We start from the raw sequence: 13340 nt of genomic DNA, 5'->3' as shown, positions 1-13340 counted from the left end.
GCCTCCCCATGCTAACCATGCAGTCCCTATGCTAACCGTGCTGGAGAGGGAATGCTGCCGACTGACACATTCTAGGCTGCACGAGTTCATGCTGAGGGATGCACTGGCGCTTTGTGCAGCCAACACAAGGGGTCACTGGGGAAGGACCACAGTCTAGAGTCCTTCCATTATTGGGCATTAAGGAGCTGAGACTAAGAGGAAGTCCCTCATACAGAGAGGGGGGAGAAGTGATAACGCGATGGTCATGGTCTAAATAGAATAGAATGTTATAATGCAGTGACAGGAATGCATGGATAATGAAACTAAGGGTGGGAACAGACTCTGAATGGTTTTCCTTTTGTAAATAATTTATTGTGAATAAAGTATATATTTTTTGTAAAAAAAAAATGCAGTGGTGCTCCAATCAGTGAGACGCCTACATTTGGGACAGAGGCACTTGAGCCCAAAATCTTCCCAGTGCTCTCTACTTATGAGCTCTGCGGGATTTATTCATGGGCCTTGCAAGAGGAACGTTGGACGAGATCAGGCATGCAGAGTTGCCAGAAAGTGGGAGTGGGCCCCTTCCTTGGGTCTGTGCCAGGATCACAGTCTCCAGCATGGGAAAATCAAGACCAAAAGATTTCTATGAAAATATATTTCAGAGCAGTCATGATTCTGGAGGGCTCACAGTCTTTTTACCTGGGGACAATGATTCTAGAACTAGAGGGCAAGGGTTTAAATGAGAGAGGAGGTATTTAACAGAGACCTAAAGATTTTAATACCCCTTTGCACTGAAGTACTAACTCGCTTTCTTTTTCTACAACTCCTGTCTCACCTTAAATTTTTATTTCAAATTTTCGGCATCTACCGTGTTTATTTCCCATGCTTGATTTGACCTGAACTGAGTTAGACCATACTTGGAGTACTGTGTTCAATCTGGTCACCTCATTGTAGGAAGGATGTAGATGCTTTGGAGATGGCATGGAGGATGTTTCAAGAATGTTGCCTGGATTGGAGAACATGTCATATGAAGAAAGGGACCAAGATAGGGTGGGCAGCCAGCATCTTGTTCCTGGGGTGACAACAGGAAATACCAGAGGACATCTGTTTAATGAGTGGAAGATAGTTTAGGGGAAACCACAGGGGTAATTTTTTTGTACACAGAGTGCATTGCTGGGGGTGGGAGTCAAGCCTGGTGCAATAAGAACCCTTCATCAGGAATAGCAAGAACTGTGTCGACATCCGAATAAAAGGGTGGAGGATGGGAGGAGCACAGGTTGGCAGGCGAAGATCGAAAACAGGTGGGAAGGTGGAAGGAAATATTAATTTAGAAATGCAGCACGATATCAGGCCCTTACACCCCACAAGCCTGTGCCGCCAAACCTACAAACACCAGATGTTTTTGCAGGGCGGGAGGAAATCAGAGCTCCCAGTGGAAACCTGCACAGGTCACGGGGAATCCTGACACACTCCTTGCAGGTGGCGCCAGATTCGAACCTGGCTTGCTGGCATTAGAAAAAGCGTTGCTCTAACTGCTATGCTGACCGTCCCACCCAAGCAGGAAGCGAGGAGGCAATGGAAAGAAGTGGCAGAGGGCTGAGGAAGGTGCAGTCCAATAGGAGGAAGGAAGGGAAGAAGATGAAGAGTAGGAGGAAGATGTGGGTTACAGGCAGGTAGAGAGGGCAGGGGAGGAGAAGGAGAAGGAAATAAAAAGGAAGGATGGGGTCAGAAAAGCAAAGATACAAAGTCTTGCGAAAACAAGCGGAGAGGCTACCAGAATTTAGTTAATTAAATTATCCAGAACTTTAAAATTGCAGTGTGCTTCAGTAACATTGACTAGATTTTGAAAACACTCATCAGATCACTGATAGTCAAGACCATTTTACCCATTATGTTCATGCCAGAAAAAAAACTGGCCGAGTATAACAATATTTCCCAGCTGTTTGACCATAGCCCTCGAGGTTATGGTTTGTCCTCCAAATACTTGTAAAGTGTGTCGAGGTCTCTGCCTCCACTGTCCTTTCAAGCAGTGCATTCCAGATTCCAACCACACTTTTATTTTCCTCTAATCCCTAAGTTGAATCTCTGTTCCCCCCCCCCCCCCCACCCGCCCCCTCCCCCCGCTACTGACATCTCTGAAGATATACGGTATGTCTTGACTGTTTACTCTGCCACTATCCATCGGGCACACAAAACTCAAAACGGTCAACCAGTTTACCTATCTCAGCTGCACCATTTCATCGGATGCAAGGATCGACAACGAGATAGACAACAGACTCGCCAAGGCAAATAGCACCTTTGGAAGACTACACAAGAGTCTGGAAAAACAACCAACTGAAAAACCTCACAAAGATTAGCGTATACAGAGCCGTTGTCATACCCACACTCCTGTTCGGCTCCGAATCATGGGTCCTCTACCGGCATCACCTACGGCTCCTAGAACGCTTCCACCAGCGTTGTCTCCGCTCCATCCTCAACATTCATTCGAGTGACTTCATCCCTAACATCGAAGTACTCGAGATGGCAGAGGCCGACAGCATCGAATCCACGTTGCTGAAGATCCAACTGCGCTGGGTAGGTCACGTCTCCAGAATGGAGGACCATCGCCTTCCCAAGATCGTGTTATATGGCGAGCTCTCCATTGGCCACCGAGACAGAGGTGCACCAAAGAAGAGGTACAAGGACTGCCTAAAGAAAGCTCTTGGTGCCTGCCACATTGACCATCGCCTGTGGGCTGATATCGCCTCAAACCGTGCATCTTTGCGCCTCACAGTTCAGCAGGCAGCAACCTCCTTTGAAGAAGACCGCAGAGCCCACCTCACTGTCAAAAGACAAAGGAGGAAAAACCCAACACCCAACCCCAACCAACCAATTTTCCCTTGCAACCGCTACAACCGTGTCTGCCTGTCCCGCATCGGACTTGTCAGCCACAAACGAGCCTGCAGCTGACGTGGACATTACCCCTCCATAAATCTTCATCCATGAAGCCAAGCCAAAGAATCTCTTATAAATGACCTGTGAGACAAAGGACACAACTGCAGCCCATTCAGTCGCTTCTCATTTTCCAGAGCTGATTAAAAACCTCAAAAATCTCTTCTGCTACGTTTGATTCTTCCAGTCTTCTTGATGAGGTCAATGCTCTGAGCTGCAACAAATTTGCATCCAGTGAATGCATTGGGTTTGTGGGGAAGGGCAACAATCTGGGATCCTCCTTGAAGGGTAAATCTGTTGTAGAAGCCTCTAAAACAGTGGAATCTTGCATCATCCCAGGAGGCCACTTGAGTAGCAAGTGGCAAATATATAGAACCAATATTGGACACAAAATGTGCAAACATTACATTGTACCTATACACTGTGAATGTATGAATTAAACCACACTCTGAATGTAAAGGAGTTTGCACAAAACTGCTAAATCTCAGCAAGTCACACAGCATTGTTTGTTCACCAAAGATAAAGATACATAACCAACCTTTCAGACCTGAACTCGTCCTTTGGCATGAATAGAATGGTGGGTGCATGGACAGGGGGAGGAGCACAGGCCCACAAGCAAGAGGTCATAGGTGAATATGGGGCGGGAGGGCAGAAGAAAACAAAGCTGGGAAGTGATAAGGAGAAGGGGTAGGTCTCAGAATGGATAAGGAAGAGGGTGGGAAGCTGGAGGAAAGGAAACAAGTGGGAAGAGAGGGATACAGGAGAGTGGCCTGATGGAAACTGGAGAGGTCCATTTTTTAAAAGAATTTAGACATTCAACATAGTAACTGGCCACTTTGGACCCTGAATCTGTGCCACCCAATTAAATTACATCCCCAGTACGTTTCGAACAGTAGGAGGAGAACTGGGAAAACCCACGCAGACACAGGGAGAACGTACAAACTCCTTACAGACAGTGCAGGATTTGAACCCCTGACCCAATCGCTGACACTGTAAAGACATTGTGCTAACCCCTATGTCAACCCAGGCCGATGTTGCTGCCATCTGGTTGGGGAGGGGAGGGGGGAGGGAGGAGCGTTCCTAGACAGAATATCAGATGTTGATCCAATTTATGGGTGGCCTTGGTTCAGCAGTACATGAGTCTATAATGAGAAATATGGAGATATGCTGCCTTGTAGTTGTGTTTATTTGCCAGATTATATCCAGTGTAATGAGAAGTGTTCTTCTGCAAGCAACATTACAGGTTAGTTCTAACATTTATACAGTCGTGTAAACAGCAGAATTTATAGTGTGGAGTTACAATAAAAAGCAAGGATCAGATAGTTTCAAGAGTATGACAGTGTTGTTGTGGGTTCATTCAAGAGCCTTCATATTTTACAAATATCTTTATCTTAAATAACTCATCCTAGGAGGGCGCGTGCGAACATGACAAATATATAGAACCAATAAAATGGTTAATGGAAAGAGTAATTTAAACTACTAATGAAAATGGAGTCAAGCATGATTTTTTTTCTATTCCTTGAATGTATTTTTTATGAATAAAAACTCATCTCTAACATGGTCCATCACAGGCTCCAACTTCCATCCATTGAAGACATCTATGAGAGACACTACATTAAGAAAGGACCCAATATCACAAAGGTCTTTCAGTCACCCTGGCCACAAACTCCTCTCACTGTTAACCTTCAGGCAGAAGGTGTGGAAGCCAGAAGTCCAGCACCTTTGGTTTTCAAGAATAGTTTTTTTTTTCTGAAACCTAAAGGCACTCAAACCTCCTCTTGTTATGTTAATCAAGGACTGATCCAACGGCACAGAAGCCTCCACTACTGTAAAGTCACTTTTTTTCTTGGGACGAGGATAATTGTGAACATTTGTTAGCCATCAACCTTTTGCAATGATTGTCTCTTTTTAATTGGAATTATGTACGTTAATGTAGCCTTTTTTATGCTGCCACAAGTAAGAATTTCAATGCAGATGTGCATCGTGCAAGGTTAAAACACAATGCTGGAGAAACACAGCTGATCAAACAGGTAGCAAAGATAAAGATGCATCACCAAAATTTCGGGATTGAGCCCTTCACCAAGATACCTTGATGAAGTAGTCAAGCCTGAAATGTTCATCATAAATTTTAAATTTAGACATACAGCGCGGGATCTCAGCCGTGCCGCCCATTTTAATCCCAATTAATCTACACCCCCAGAATGTTTCAAATGGTGGGAGCGAACCGGAGTCCCCGGGGAAAACCCACACAGACACTAGGCGAATGTACAAACTCCTTAGAGACAGCGCAAGATTCGAATTACTATGCCAACTGAGCCGCCATTATGTACCTTTATCTTTGCTACAAAAAAAAACAGTTTGACCAGCTGAATTTATCCAGCATTGTTGTGTTTACTTATCAACACTCACCTTAGAACCATAGAGCACTGCAGCACCGAAAACAGACTATTTGTGCTGAAACATGATTTTGCTAGTCCCACTGACCTGTGCCCATTCCATAACCCTCCAGACCTCTCCCATTCATGTATCCATCCAATTTATTCTGAAATGAGCCCGTATTTACCACATCAGAGGCAGATCATTCCATACTCCCAGCACTCTCTGAGTGAAGAAATTCCCCCTTAATGTTCCCCCTAAACTTTTCCCCTTTCATCCTAAAGCCATGTCCTCTTGTATTTATCTCTCCTAATCTAAGTGGAAAGAGCCTACTCATATTTACTCTGTCTATACCCCTCATAATTCTGTAAACCTCTATCAAATCTCCCTTCATTTTTATATGCTCCAAGGAATAAAGTCCCAACCTGTTTAATCTTTACCTGTAACTCAACTCATGAAGACCTGGCAATATACTTGTAAATCTTCTTTGCACTCTTTCAATCTTATTGATGTCCTTCCTGTAGTTTGGCAACCAAAACAGCACATAATACTTCAAATTTGGCCTCACCAATATCTTATACAACCTTACCATAACATCCCAACTCCTGTCCAAGATGTCAAAAGCTTTTTTTATAACACTGTCTACCTGTGATGTCACTATCATGGAATTAAGTATCTGTATTCCCAGATCCTTTTGTTCCTCTGCACTCCTCAGTGCCCTACCATTTACTGTGTATGTCCTACTTTGGTTTGCACTTCCAAAATGCAACACCTCACTCTTGTCTGCATTAAATTCCATCTGCCATTTTCTGGCCCATTTTTGCAGTTGTTCCAGATCCTTCTTCAAGCTTTGAAAGCCTTCCTCACTGTCCAGATGCCTTTAATCTTAGCAAACGGGCTGATCTAATTTACCACATTATCATCCAGATCATAGATATAGACAACAAACAACAATGCCAGCACCGATCCCTGATGCACACCACTAATCACAGGCCTTCAGTCTAAGAACCGATCCTCCACTACCATTCTCTGTCTTCTCCCATTCAGCCTATTTCGAATCCAGTTTACACGGATACCTATTGTCTGAAGCTTCTGAACTAACTTCCCATGTGGGACCTTGTCAAAGGGCTTACGAAGTGTTCGTGCTGCATAGTTGTTCAGAAAAAAGGTTTAATGTGCTCCTTCAGTCTGATAGCCTACAGGTCACCCTTGGGCAAGGTGCAGTACCTGTTTATCCTCCCAATCAGGGTCACTTGAAGTCATGAATTGCAGATGGTGGATGGTTTTTACAAGCAGAATCTACAAATTTGAATTTATGGTTGTGAAACTAAAAATGCCAGGCAGTTGAATCTGCTGATCAATGGCCAGGATTACCCGTCCAGTGTGGACACTGCAACTGAAGAAGGCAATGGGAAACACTTCAGTATTTTTCCCTTGTATAATCATGAACTCAACATCAACTACGGTCTCAGTTCAAAGATGGAACCTTCGCCAGAGGAGAACAGGGGAGGCAACAACTACAATTCAGAGGGTCAAAGATTGTGACGGATGGAGAGAAATGATCGTTCATGCCGAACGGCAAGGCACCTGACTGAAATGCTATCAGAGAAGAATACATAAAGTGTTTGTTCATTCCACTGAAATGAACATACATAAATAATGCATGTGAAGTGTTCCAAGGTGCTGACCCAATGAACCAAGGAAACAGCAAGACAATTATTACTTGGGAGCAATATTTCCAAGATGTATGGCATAAAAAAATGAGCAAGGTGCACTGTACAATGCACCATCTCTGATGAAGGAAAAAAACGGCATGGTTGGATGACCCCAATGAAAACGTACCTCCTGTTGGCCTATCCTAAAGTGACATTGACAATGGTAATGGAGTGAAGACTGAGGCCCAGACCCTGTAACCTGCCCAGATGATGGATGCTCCATGTCAATACAGGTACAAGCCATCCAAGGCTAAAAATTGAGACTCTATTTAACATATTTTAAGTCCGATTTCTACAATTGCTGAAAGAACTTCAGTACACTCTTCCCTTTTTGTATTTTACCATGTGCAGGTAAAGAGGCCATACCTCAATGTGTCTGTAGTCACAGATTTCCTCTGCTCCATTAGATCACAGTTCCCTGACTGGCAGAGGGCAATTTGTAAGTTTTCCCCTCCATCTGTTCCCCCATCTCTAGGGTTCTGAGCTGCAGTTTGTGAGCAGAGAACAGTACAGCGTAATACAGGCCCTTCAGCCTGTGATGATGTGCCAACTCCACATCAATCAAACCCTCCTTTACGACATTTTTACTGCTTGTCAATGGCTTAATACGCACAGACACTATTCTCATCTTGCAGTTCAAGTCAATAATATATACTACTTTATCTACTTTATCTCAAGTCCATAAGTTATTACTCTCAAATTTTAAACACACTATTCATGACAGATAAATAAAGAAGTGTACTTGTCACCATTACACAGGCAGTTTTGGCCAAAGATGGAAGTTTTTACAGTGCCTCAATACATGACAACATAAGCCTGGCACTGAGGACAGTCACAGAATGTTCTTTTAGTCTCGAATTCCCGAACATGCCTCTTCTTCAAACCACAGATAACACAGGTTGGAACCAAGCCAACACAATGAAAACAACATATCCCTCACCTTCAGTGATCATGGCTCTGCACCTGATGGGGTGAGGGGAGGGAGACAGCCACATAATTCAGATCCTCTCTCGGCCCTTCTCTCTCTCCCCCACCACACACACACACACACACACACACACACACACACACACACACACACACACACACACACACACACACACACACACACACACACACACACACACACACGGAGTTACAACTAACCATACATTCACTGATGAACATGCACACTTATAAATGCACACACATCCTCCCATACATTTCTATATCGATGCATACATGCATCCATGTACTCAGATGCATGCACAGTGACACACACACAGATGGGCACTGACACAAACATTCACTTTCACAAGAAAATTTTGAAACCCATTTCTCTCTCTCTCCCACACACACACACACACACACACACACACACACACACACACACACACACACACATTCATTTACAATTCAAACTATAGTTTACATATCTGTTGAAGCATTCATTAGCATGCGTTTTTGTTGATCTTTCATTTGGTTTGTAGCAAATATTTTTTTTCAGGATGTCCATTGATGATTAGTACCGACAGCTGTGACAAGCTAAGCTTCACGTGCATGACGCCTTGACGTTTCCTGTGCCATTCTTTTTCCATGTGCTTGAGGAGAGTTTGCTGCAGAGAGTGAAAACAGCTGCTACTCATACAGATGGAAATCAGACTCCCTGGTTGAGTACAGTCTCAGATATGGGACCCTGTTTTGTTTACTTCCCTTTCGCCCTTTCTCTCTTGCAGCAAGTACAACTTTCACTGTATCTGTGCACTGATATGTTCTAAATTTAATTTGGAGTTTAACACTGTAGAAGGCACCATCCAAATACATGCATGTGATCCGTTAACCTACCAACCCAGTATACCTTTGGAACATGGAAGGAAACCAAAGCATCCAGAGGAAATACAGATGGACATGGGGAGAATGGACAAACTCCTTACAGACAGGGATGGTTTCAAACCTGGGTTACTGATCTTGTAATGGCATCGTACTAACCACTAACTGCACTGATCTTTAATTAGAGTTTATTGTCATATATACAAGTACAACGTACAGATTCAGTGAAAGTCTTACTTGCTGCAGCCACACATGTATGCAAGATACAGCAATTACAAAAGCATAAGTTAAATTACCATAATGTACTATGAGACAGAAGAATAGATAACTTATTTTCACTGTTGTAGCTGAATATATAAAAGTGCTTAAGAAACTCATGTCAAATCAACATGGAACTTCAATGACCTTTTAGTGTCCCAGAGTACTATATATTTAGGGTAATTGGGGAAATACAAGAGCCTGAAAGCTGTTGGAGAAAAAAAAAACAGTACTTTTATATATGACCATAATCTTCATTCATTCATTCAATCATTCATTTATTCATCAATTCATTCACTCAAGTCACGCACAGCAAGGAAAGTATTTATTTGTGTTGACACCATTTGGAGGCATACAAAGCAACTCAAGTCAAGGCAAGTTTATTGTCATCTGAAGTACGATTCAATGAAAGAGGGTTCTCAGGTCCTTAATGCAAAACATGCAGGCACACAACCAGACTTAACACAAAAGAAGACAAACAATACATTTGCAGGACAAGTATTCATATGTACAAATAATGAAAATAAATATTGTTTCTTGAATATGAGAGTCTCGGATGGTTATTGTGAGCAGTTAATTTGGTTGTTCAGCATTCTCTCCGCCCGTGGTGTGACATTCTCCCATTTTTCAGTTCATTTTATTTGTGTCCCTTTAAGAGTACAGATTTGACTGTGAACTAGCAGCAGGCTTCAAAATAGCAAGTTCTGAAAGTTGATATATTTACAGAGTGAAGGAAAAAAGCCTTGGAGAAGCCAAGGCCAGACACCATATAACCTCCTTATTGAAAAGACAGTACACAATTTGCTCAGGAGGCCATTTTAAGAAGGCAGCACAAGAGTAAAGAGCTCTTCGACCTCCTTTTCAGGAATGAGAAACCCACTTGGCCTCATTGTGTGGCTATAGACAAACTTTCAGATTTCCTCCTCTTAGTTATTGAGGAATGAGAAGGCCACTTTGTGACCCAAAAAGGGTGCAGGTCACTTTTTGTTTGACTGACCTACGAAAAGAGTTTTACTTGCAGAAGAAATACTGTGCTTGGATGGTGACCAGAGTGAGAGTCACTTGAGTTTGACTGACCCATGAAAAGGGTTCTGGAAGATTCATGAACATCACTTGCTTCATGTCCCCTACAGCAAAGAGGAGGGGAATTTTATTTGGCACTTGCCTACAACACCTCAACAAGGATTTCGTCAGTTAATCAACATTCTGTCACCCCAGTCTCTTTCACCCACTTTCTGAACTGTTCATTGAATCTAAGGCCTGTGTGTCTGATCCATCTAGAGCCTGGGTGTCACATTCATCTAAAGCCTGCAGGTCACATCAATTTCAAGCCCACATGTCATTACTGAATTTCAGAAACTAAACTTTGAACTGCCTTCTGAGAATTGGATCTTGAGCTGTAGTGGCTTTTGGGGTGTTCCACACACACCAAAATATTCACAGATATTTAGGGTTTAAGTTTGATGTGTAGATAAATGTAGTTAAATGTAGATAAGTTAGTTAAATTAGATAAAGTGTTATATTTTTCTTTATTAATAATTAAAAATATTATTTTAAATATAACACTGGGCTAATTTTTATCACTACAATAGAAGGAAGTTGTTCCTTAGCCTGGTGGTACTGGCTCTGACATTCCTGCAACTCTTCCTCATCATAGATACTGCGTGTGGGGTCCTCAATGATTTTGCATGCCACCTTCATCAACAATCCCAGTAGATCACGGCAATGGGTGGGAGGGTGACTCCTGCGATCTTCTCTGCTCTCTTATGGTCCTGTGGTTTGACCTCTGATCCATTTATCTGAAGCAACCATACCACACTGAGATGTAGCCAGCCAGGACGCTCATGGTAGAGCTCCTGTAGAAAGTTGACTCGATGGTGACCAGTACCCTTGGCCGCTTCAGCCTCCTTAGGAAATGCAGTTGCTGTTGCACCTTTCTGGGGATGTTGTGTGCCCACAATTGGTCACTAGTTAAGTGAACTCCAAGGAACTTGGGGTTTTCCACTCTCTCCACTATAGAGTTATATGGCGAGCTCTCCACTGGCCACCGTGACAGAGGTGCACCAAAGAAAAGGTACAAGGACTGCCTAAAGAAATCTCTTGGTGCCTGCCACATTGACCACCGCCAGTGGGCTGATCTCACCTCAAACCGTGCATCTTGGCGCCTCACAGTTTGGCGGGCAGCAACCTTCTTTGAAGAAGACCGCAGAGCCCACCTCACTGACAAAAGGCAAAGGAGGAAAAACCCAACACCCAACCCCAAACAACCAATTTTCCCCTGCAACCGCTGCAATCGTGTCTGCCTGTCCCGCATCGGACTTGTCAGCTACAAACGAGCCTGCAGCTGACGTGGACTTTTACCCCCTCCTTAAATCTTCGTCCGCGAAGCCAAGCCAAAGAAAAGAGACTATAGAGTTGCTGATGCGTGGTGGATGGTGTCCTCCTGAAGTCCACAAAATGTTTGGGTTGCATTTCCCTTTCCAAAAGACAATCTGAGCAGACCTTTCAGTGCTCCAATGTCTCCATTCAACCCTGGGTCCCTACGGATTATCAACCACCCACTTACATAAACATTATATTTATACCAATTCCCATCCTGCAGTCTAGTTGTCATCCAATCCTTGCTTAATTCAGGCTATAGAGGGCCAGCAAAATTAGCTCTGGATGAGGAGGGAATGGGTGACCAGGATAGGAAGCAAACTTCCAAGCAGCAGGCTGGGGAAGCACAATTTAATGTTAATTATTAAATTAATTTAATTTTGAGATACAGCATGGTCATAGGCCCTTCCAGCCCATGAGCCTGCATAGGTCAATGCAGATGTAGTGGCCAGTAAAACTTTTACTTGGTGTTTTTGCCAAGACTCATCAATCAGCAGTAATAACAATATTACCTTGCTGTCCTCTTCCCTCCATTATAAATGACCCTATACTTTGGAAAGGTTTTATAGAGCTAAACAAAATTAAATTATGAGGGAGATAGATAGAGTAAATGCAAGCAGACATTTTCCACTGAGATACAAACCAGAGGACATGAGTGAAGGGTGAAAGGGGAAGAATTTACGGAAAACATTAGGGGGAAGTCCTTCACAAGAGAGTGCTGGGAGTGAGGAACGGGCTACCAGCTGAAGTGGTGAATGAGGGTTCGATTTTAACATTTAAGAAAATTTGGACAGGAGCACAGATGGGAGGGGTAGGGGAGGTTATATGGTTAGTGGGACTAGGCAGAATAATAATTTGGCACAGGCTAGAAGGGCCAAAGAGTTTGGTTTCTGTGCTGCAATATTCTCTTGTTCTACTTTGAAAGTTAAATAGCTACAAAGTATGGGTGGAAATCTCAGTGTCAAACAAGGTTGAGTTATTGCTCTAACTGTTTTCTCCGCCTTCCTCACTTCGGCTTGTCTCCAGTGAACCTCTTATGGGAGTGGAGCCAATCTTCAGAACTAATGGGGAGCTGTTCATCTGACACACTCCAGAACCAAAGTCACTCAAGCCACCAGTTGTTGAGCTGGAGCACACAGACGATGTTTGCATTCAAACACATCCAATGGCTGTGTTCTGAGTCAACACTGAATTTCCAGATTCTGATGGGATCATGTGGGATGGTCCAGAACAAGTGTCTTCCATCAATATTGCCAGCAAGAATGGTTCTTATATATTGAGTCCTGGTGAATGAGAGTTGTCATAGCCTTGAGGTTCTGTCCCATTCAACAATGAAACAGCTAAAGCTGTACCCTATATTCAGCTGTGTTCTGAATGGGAATGGGGAAACTTTCGAGCACCAGAGCCTGGTGAACTTTACACACCTTAAATTCTGCACACAGTATAAGAATTGCCTGCAACCAGTGAACATGGAGGAATGAAAAGTGAGATTGAACTGTGAACCAAAGAACTTCTCTTAAATTTACACACACATCATAAACGTACGCTTAGAATTTGAAGGGGATTAATTTGGATTAGTTAAGTTAATAGAGGTAAGTTAAAGTTTGATCCTGTTTTCATGTTTAAGGATAATTAAAAATAACTTTTGTTTAAATAACCATTTGCCATGGTGAATATCTATTGCTGCTGGGTTTTGGGGTCCTTTGGACTCGTAACACCAGCGACCAGGGTTTGAATCCCACGCTGTCTGAAAGGAGTTTGCATGTTTTCCCCATGTCTGCATAGGTTTCCTTCAGGTGCTCCAGTTTCCTTCCATCCTTCAAAAATATACTGGAAATATAGGCCAATTGGGTGCATTTGGGCGGCACAGGCTCGTGAGATGAAAGGACCAGT

General features: G+C 43.2%; 1 long non-coding RNA gene across 3 annotated transcripts in view; it reads right to left on the bottom strand.

Annotated features, from left to right (window-relative positions):
- Nucleotides 1-7775: 7775 nt before the first annotated feature.
- Nucleotides 7776-13340, bottom strand: part of LOC138739804 (uncharacterized) — a 79460-nt gene continuing 73895 nt past the window's right edge. For all 3 annotated transcript variants that reach the window (XR_011342436.1, XR_011342434.1, XR_011342439.1), the window contains one exon: nucleotides 7776-8596. This is a non-coding gene — a long non-coding RNA (uncharacterized lncRNA). The remainder of the gene's footprint in view (nucleotides 8597-13340) is intronic.

The sequence above is a fragment of the Narcine bancroftii genome, chromosome 7 (genome assembly GCF_036971445.1).
Source record: "Narcine bancroftii isolate sNarBan1 chromosome 7, sNarBan1.hap1, whole genome shotgun sequence".
Lineage (NCBI taxonomy): Eukaryota > Metazoa > Chordata > Chondrichthyes > Torpediniformes > Narcinidae > Narcine > Narcine bancroftii.
The sequence above is the reverse complement of the archived record's forward strand: the minus strand, read 5'-3'. Positions and strand labels throughout refer to the sequence as shown.